This window comes from Lactuca serriola, chromosome 8 (genome assembly GCF_051521515.1).
Source record: "Lactuca serriola cultivar US96UC23 chromosome 8, Lser_US96UC23_V15, whole genome shotgun sequence".
Classification (NCBI taxonomy): Eukaryota; Viridiplantae; Streptophyta; class Magnoliopsida; order Asterales; family Asteraceae; genus Lactuca; species Lactuca serriola.
Genome location: NC_136415.1, coordinates 209,383,026 through 209,391,975, shown reverse-complemented (window position 1 = coordinate 209,391,975; position 8,950 = coordinate 209,383,026). Strand labels below are relative to the sequence as shown.

Sequence of the window (8,950 nt, the reverse complement as noted above, 5' to 3'; positions counted from 1 at the left end):
GCATGTGAGACTTAATGGTTGATATATCACTATCACAAGGTCATGGACCCAAGTGCTACATATTTTTTACCCATTATATTTCTGATGATAGGTCATGAACAAAAGCAACAATCTTTGTTAACTCCATTTCACTCTCAAAATTCACATTTCCAAAATAATCAACGCTGAAAATATTTCTCATTCATACACTAAACAAATTATAGTGAACTCAAAACTGTTCCTTGATCTGATTTCATACAAGTTGGAAACTTGTCTCGATTTAAATACAAATGACAAAAAAAACCTAGCTAGTGGTTAATTGGTTGTAAGAATGTTGTATAGAAGTCATAATGCGCCCAACTGAGAAGCAATATCACTGAATGTATATTCACTGCATGGAATTGTGAGGCCGCCCATTTGATGAACATACCCAAATTCTTGCTCTGCCTGATCTAATAATTCTTGAAATGCTGGTTGGCTTAACAACCATACAGGAACCACAAATCGCTTCTTCTGTTGCTCACCAATATAAATTGCTAAATAGCCTTTCGGGATTTCCATAGATTTGGTTGTGCTGCTTCCGTTGGATAATGATCTTCTGAGAATTTGTTTTGCTTGAATGATCCGTGGAAAAAGGATGGCCATTTTTAAGGATGGTAGTTTCTGTTCACTTCAAAAGCCGGATTGAGGATGGAAACTCTCAAAGCATGCACGTCTTCATGTTGAAAAGTTATGAAGGATTTCGGAGGAAGTTGTGGTTGTGTTATTTGTATGGAATGGTGTTTATATACAGAGTTACATGGAGATCTTGATAGAGGATGGTGACATCTTGTGGAAGAAAAGGCAACCTCACATGGCTTTGTCTTCCAAGCTGTAAGACATATCCAATGTCTAATTTACCTATTAATGATAGGGCCAGATATGTTTCAAGAAAACCCCAGAGACCTGATCCACAACTTCGTGCTTGTTAGGGGGCATTACCACATCCCTCTTAATATTACATGGTACCATGGTGCTTCTATAGTTTTTCAAACCCACCTTAGTTCCGAATACTGGTGATACAAGTTATCTTCTTTGTTAAAGTCTTTTCTATACACAAGTATATGATTAAGCCATATTATTGCTTGTGACTTTGTGGTTGTGCTATTCAAGATCACACTTTTATACAAGTTAAAAGACACAAGACATGATCTTGCCTTCCTGTCACAATGTCCCCATCTGTTATTTAATTTACTTTTTATCCCTGATGGTACCTTTGATTGTCCAATAAACCTTTATATTTAACATACGATAGGCAAAACACCAGCATAATTTCCTCTGAAACACCCCTGCACATCTTTCACTTTGAGATTACTCTCAAATTGTTTTCTTGCTCCGTGATAAACCTTCTGAAAAATGGGTATTCGTATGCCTCAGATCATTCAACCAAGACAAATAATCCAACGGTCTTTGTCAAATGGAAACCGCACAACAGCAACGGATCTATGTTTTAGTTGATTTTGTTTATTCACATGCGATGTTTTGTAGGATATTTAAAGCCTTTTGTTCTCAGGTTAATTGGAGCAGCCATTTTGAGTACACATAAACCTGTTTCCTTTTCTTTTTTTCTCGTGTACAGCATCAACAAGAAATACCTGTTTTTTTTCTTATCTGTTAGGGCTGAACCAAAATTAATTACTTGTTAAAATACTAAAATAATCCTAACTCTAGATTATATTTCCAACATTCCCCCTTAATCTGGACTTTTACCAACAGGGGTATTTCTGGAATTTCACTTCTCCCATCATCTTTCTCAGTTTTTTTTTTGCCAGTGATCATCTGCTTGTGTCTTTTGGTGTGAATCATCGTTCATTTCCACTATCAAGATACGTAGCAGACCATCTTCCTTCTCATAAGTTCCATATTCATCTTTTCCTTAAGCATGCACTTGATATACTTCACAAAACTACCCACAAACCCAGAGAAGGTCAGATAAAACTCATCATTATCTTCATATGGTTTCATTCCGAAACCCTCAAAACAATCAGTATATGACATTCACGCAATCATCCTTGAAATCTTCATCATCATCATCAATCATCATCGTATCTCCGAAAAACTTGCCCAAAATCTATTCACCCGGATCAAGAATCATACAATCACTAACATCAAACACAAGCTTTAACTTTACCGAGATCTTTTCAACCCGGTTATTGTTAGAAAATCATGGGACCATTATATATTGTTATCATTTAAATCCAAATATTATGGCAAGTGTATAAGATTGTTGATGGACAGATATTTACTTACCATTTGTGGCTTGAGTTTCCGGTTTGACTCAAGATCCTCAAGATCCCTTCCATATCTCACATTAGGGTTTATCTCTATCTATAAATATATGTGATGAGGAGCAAATCAAAAAGGACGAAATTAATTCACAAATTCGTTTTTCTTGAGTACAAAGGGTTCTTAGAGTTGTCTTGAGATCAACTGGACAACCAAGCTTGTTCTTCAGATCCAAAAGCTTCAATGGAAGTTACACAATCTCCTTCACCTATTTTCTTTTATCCAGATTCGAGTTTAAGATCTGGTCTTGAAAGCTTCCGCATATACATAATAAGTTAATAAACACTAACAATTGGTATCAGAGCGCTTTCTCCAATTTGGTACTAGAAATTTTATGTTGGTTTAAGATCCATAACATTATATTTAAACATACCTGTTTCTTCTTCATTACGTCGTGAATTATATATTTCATCATATGCATGATTTTTCTTGATGTTGATTGAAAGAAGGGTGTGAGATATTATATTTGTACTAGAGATCGCACGCTTCGTTAAATATTTTATTATTGTATGTACTCAATGCAACAACTTTGTTTGACAACCCATTTGCTTTTCTTCTGCTTGCTTTCTGGCGTTGTTTTTCAATTGTCAATAAAGAATTTTCTTCTATTGATTTTGACAGTGACCATTCAATGCTTGAAACTTGTACTATATTCATTAATATATAATTAGACTTTGGTTCATGTTTTGGTTGAATTTACTATTTAGCGAAATTCATGGTTCATAATATTGTCCTGCGTGCAAAACTAATATTGTTTAGGTAATTTGTTAACATTTGTCTGTGAGATTATTTCTTTTTGTGTATAATATTCAATCTTATTAAAATGACGGTAACATTTATTCTCTTTTAAGTTATTATACATAGAATATACCTTCATTGATAAATCAACTTTATTTGCTTATTTTATTCTTTGTATCGTTGTAAAAGAAAAATAAATAAATAAAATACTTCTATGTTATTAATGTTCTATGTTATTAATGTTTTATTTGTTTAAGGCTTTATTGTGTAAACTAAAACTGCATGCTTATTTTAAAGTACTCAATTTAATAGCAGTTTATTATTGTCATGTTCAAGTTAATAAATCTGTATTTTATTTTTACCCGGTCAAGTTTTTTTATGGTTTATCAATAAATTCAGTTGTGACGTTATTTATTTTCTTGGCAAATTTATTAACACAAAGTAATGTTTTTTTTTTTTTTGTGAAAATTAATTTTCTAAGAATCTAAATATTACGGTTATGTGTTTATTATTGTGGATACCAATCGACCCAAAGGTAGGTTGATATTTTGTCGAATAAACACGTATATGATAATGAATATGCGACAATTATTTTTGGTTGCATGTCGTTAACAAGTCAATCCAAAGAGGAGCTTGTTAAACGGGATGAACTATTGTCAAATATTATTATTAAATTTTATGGTTTATGTGTTTCTCAATTCGGATATTAATCGACCCAAAGGTAGGTTAATATTTCGTCGGATAAACATACATATATATAGTGGTAAATATATGATAATTTTTGGGTTTCATGTGATTAATTAGTCAATCCAAAGAGGGGCTTATTGATTAACATGTTATATTGTCAATATTTTTACTACTTAAACAAGATATCTCTTAAAAGTTAATATTGTTGTTCAAAGACTTGATATTAATGTTGTGTTGATACCTTGTGATGTCATAATTTGAATTTTATTGATTATAATTATGGTTTAATGAGCATAAAAACTAATTAATATTTTGTTCTGAAATACAACAAATGCTAATTGTGGCATAATATCTTCCAACTTGAATCACATTCCAGTTCTCAATGGGACTAACTTCAAGGAATAGAAAGAGAACATTATGTTAGTTCTCGGCTGCATGGATCTTGACCTTGCACTTCTGATTGAGCAACCCATCCTTACTGCCACAAGTTCAGTGGAGAATAAAAAGGATGCTGAAAAATGGGATCGCTCAAATCGCATGAGTCTAATGATCATTAAGCGCGGCGTTCCAGAAGCCTTTAGAGGTGCCAACGAGCAGTCTATTAATGCTAAAGATTTTCTTGCTGAAATTGAACAACGTTTTGCAAAAAATGATAAGGCTGAAACAAGTACTTTTTTATGCAAAAGATGATTTCAATGAAGTATAAAGGCAAAGGAAACATAAGGGAGCACATCATGTAGATGTCTCATCTTGCTTCAAAACTTAAGGCATTGAAACTAGAAATTTCTGATGATTTTCTAGTTCATTTGGTATTGCTTTCTCTTCATGCACAATTTAGCCAGTTCAAGGTCAGTTACAACTGCCAAAGGGACAAATGGACTCTTAATGAGCTCATTTCCTTTTGTGTGCAAGAAGAAAGGATGAAGCAGGAAACAACTGAAAGTGCTCATTTTGCTAGTACCTCTAAAGGTAAGGGCAAAAGATATAGAAAAGAAGCTGCTACTAAGGGACCAATGCAAAAGAAACAACATTTAGGCAATGATCAAAAGAAAAAGAAATCGGGACCTCCTAAATGATTCTTTTGTCAAGAGCCTGGTCACTTGAAGCCGGGTTGTCCAAAATACTATGCTTGGTGAGTTAAGAAAGGTATAATCTGTGCTTTGGTCTGTTCTGAGGTTAATTTAGTTTCTATACCTAGAAATACTTGGTGGATAGATTCTGGTGCTACTACTTACATAAGTGTTTTTATGAAGGGTTGCCTGAACTACCGAAAACCAAATGACGTTGAAAGATATATCTATATGGGTGATGGTAAGCAGGTAGAAGTCAAAGCAGTTGGGACATTTCGTTTATTACTAGATACTAGTTTTTATTTGGATTTTCAAGACACTTGCATTGTACCGTCTTTTAGATGCAATTTGGTTTCTGTTTCTAAATTGGATAAATCTGGTTATTATTGTTCTTTTGGAAATGGTGAATTTAGTTTTTCTTTAAATTCAAATGTTATCGGTACTGGTTCTCTAACGTATTGTGATAAGTTATATATGCTTGATATTGTTACTTCATATAATGAAACCTTGCACGAGGATTCACGTGGTACTAAGCGAAAATTAAATAATGAAAATTTAGCAAAACTATGGCACAAACGCTTAGGCCATATCTCAAAAATGAGAATTGATAGGCTTGTGTTAGATGGAGTGTTAAGTAACCTCAACTTAACAGATTTGAAAATTTGTGTTGAATGCATCAAGGGAAAACAGACAAAAACCAAAAGATTAGATGCCACCAGGTCTTCAGATGTCTTAGAATTGATACAGACAGATATTTGTGGACCATTCCCTTCGGCTTCTTGGAATGGTCAACAATATTCTATATCATTCATAGACGATTACTCACGTTATGGGTATCTATATCTTATTCATGAAAAATATCAGTAACTACCGGAAGTGTTTAAATCTTTTAAACTTGAAGTTGAGAACCAACTTAGTAAAAAGATTAAATGTGTTAGATATGACCGTGGTGGTGAGTACTATGGTAGATATGACGGATCGGGTGAACAACGTCCAAGACCTTTTGCTAAATTCCTAGAGGAATGTGGAATCGTCCCTCAATACATAATGCCAGGTTCGCCTAGCATGAATGGTGTATCTAAAAGACCCAACGGAACTCTTAAGGATATGGTAAGGAGTATGATAAGTCATTCTACTTTACCAGAGTCACTCTGGGGTGAAGCACTTAAGACTACAACTTACATTCTTAATAGAGTACCAATTAAACCAGCTGTTAAAACACATTATGAGCTTTGGACAGGGAAAAAGCCTTGTTTAACTCATCTTGGTATTTGGGGATATCCAGCTGAGGCTAGGCTTTATAGGCCGAATAAAAAGAAATTGGACTCCAAAGCCTTTAGCAACTACTTCATTGGCTATTCTGAACGATCCAGGGGTTATAAGTTTTATGATCCTGCAACAAAATCAATTTTTGAAACAGGAACTGCAACGGTTCTTGAGGATGTTTAGTTTGGAGGGAGAAATAAGGTTAGAGACATTGTCTTTGAGGAGGAATCAATCTCGATTCTTACTGTTACTTTTGACGACACACAAATTAATGTACCTGTCGCAGAAGAAGTAACTCAGGAACCTCAACAAGACAATGTCATTCACACTCCTGTTCATAATGAACAACCTCAACTTAGGATATCCACTAGAGAAAGGAGAAGTGCAATCCCTTCAGATTTCCATGTATATCTCCAAGAAAATGAAGAACCAGATGGAATGATTGAAAATGATCCAATCAACTTCTCTCAGGCCATGCAAAGTTCAAATTCTCAAAACTGGATTGATGCCATTAACGAGGAGTATAAGTCCATGCAAGACAATATAGTTTGGGAACTTGTTCCATTACCTGAAGGTTCAAAGCCTATTGGTTGCAAATGGATTTTTAAGACCAAAAGGGATTCAAAAGGCAATGTGGAAAGACATAAGGCACGTCTTGTAGCTAAGGGCTATACTCAAAAGGAAGGAATTGATTTTAAAGAGACATTCTCTCTAGTTTGATCAAACGATTCTTTTAGGTTAATCATGGCACTAGTCACGCATTACAGTCTTGAGTTACATCAGATGGATGTTAAGACAACATTTCTCAATGGTGTCATTGATGAAATGATATATATGGTGCAACTAGAAAACTTCATAACGAAAGACTCAAAGGAAATGCTTTGCAAACTAAATAAATCTATCTTTGGACTCAAGCAAGCCTCCCGTCAGCGGTACCACAAAATTCGTCAAATCGTTGTCTCATTTGGTTTTGAGGCAAATATAGTAGATGATTGTGTATATCACAACTTCAATGGGAGTAAATACATCGTTCTGGTCTTGTATGTTGATGATATATTACTTGCTACCAATGATTTAGGGGTCTTATATGAGACCAAGAAATTTCATTCAAAGCATTTTGAGATGAAATATCTTGGGGATACCTCATTTATATTAGGAATCCAAATTCAACGAGACAGATCTCATGGAATTCTAGGATTATCACAAAAGAGCTATATTGAAAAAATCCTTGAAAGATTTGGCATGCAAAACTGCAAACCAGGAGACACCCCTATTTCGAAAGGAGACAAATTCAGTGTCGAATAATGCCCTAAAAATGACCTTGAATTTAAAGAAATGCAGAAGATTCCTTATGCATCGGTTGTTGGGAGTCTTATGTATGCTCAAGTGTGTACACATCCCGACGTATCTTTCATTGTAGGGATGTTGGGAAGATATCTAAGCAACCCAGGTATGGACCATTGGAAAGCAGCCAAACGGGTTTTGAGATATCTACAGAGAACAAAAGACTACATGCTCACATATAGGAAATCAGATGTTTTGGAGATCATTAGGTATTCTGATTCTGATTTTGATGGATGCCAAGACAGTTATCGATCCTCATCAGGCTACATTTACCTATTAGCAGGAGGAGCTATTTCATGGAAGAGTGCTAAACAAACTTTAGTAACTTCCTCCACCATGGCGGTAGAATTTGTAGCATGTTTCAGGGCATCCGATCATGCAATATGGCTGCGGAACTTAGTCATGGGGTTGCGTATTATTGGTGTTGAAAGACCACTAAAGTTGTATTGTGACAATAAGTCGGCAATGTTGTATTCCAACAACAATAGAAGTTCTACAAAGTCAAGGCACATTGACATTAAGTTTCTGATTGTTAAAGAAAGAGTGCAAAATGGAAAAATCGCAATAGAGCACATCGGGACAAACTCCATGATAGTGGATCCACTCACGAAGGGATTACCTCCCGAGGTCTTTCATGAGCATACTACACACATGGGTGTGATAAATATTGATGATATTTTGTTTTAGTGGGAGTTTTACAATTTATTTTTAGGTGCTTTATTTTGGTTTAAAAACAATTATGTTTTTCTGTACAGACATAAGAATTCGGTTAATTCCATTATTAGTTGCACTTATTTGAAGTTTGATCTCACTTCAAGTTAAAGAGGAACACGTTGGAAATCAATTTTGATTTTTTGACCACGCATCATGTTTAATTTATGTCGTTAGTTATACTTATATATATGTGACCATTCATAGTTTAGTTACGTAAATTGTAACAAAGACCGCATTGATCCTATACAGATATGATTAGTGGACAAGACTGTTTAAGGGTACCAATATCATGATAACATACATTAAAGCGCTAATATGGTTATATGTACATTTATATATTCATGGTCCAGTGGGAGATTGTTAAAAAATCATGGGACCATTCTATAAATGAACATAAATATTGTTATCATTTAAATCCAAATATTATGGCAAGTGTACAAGATTGTTGATGGACCAATATTCACTTACCATTTGTGGCTTGAGTTCTCGGTTTGACTCAAGATCCTCAAGATCCCTTCTATCTCTCACATTAGGGTTTATCTCCATCTATAAATATATGTGATAAGGAGCAAATCAAAAAGGACAAAATTAATTCACAAATTCTTTTTTCTTGAGTGCAAAGGGTTCTTAGAGTTGTCTTGAGATCAACTGGAAAACAAAGCTTTTTCTTCATATCCAAAAACATCAATGGAAGCAGGTCCACAATCTCCTTCACCTATTTTCTTTTATCCAGATTCGAGTTTAAGATCTGGTCTTGAAAGCTTCCGCATATATAGAATAAGTTAATAAACACTAACAGTTATTATTCCAAACTTCATCCATCGGAT

At 34.4% G+C, this 8,950-nt stretch overlaps 1 pseudogene; it reads left to right on the top strand.

Moving 5' to 3' along the window:
- The first annotated feature begins 7,400 nt into the window (after positions 1-7,400).
- Positions 7,401-8,096, top strand: LOC145067817 (secreted RxLR effector protein 161 pseudogene; annotated as a pseudogene).
- Positions 8,097-8,950: the final 854 nt, after the last annotated feature.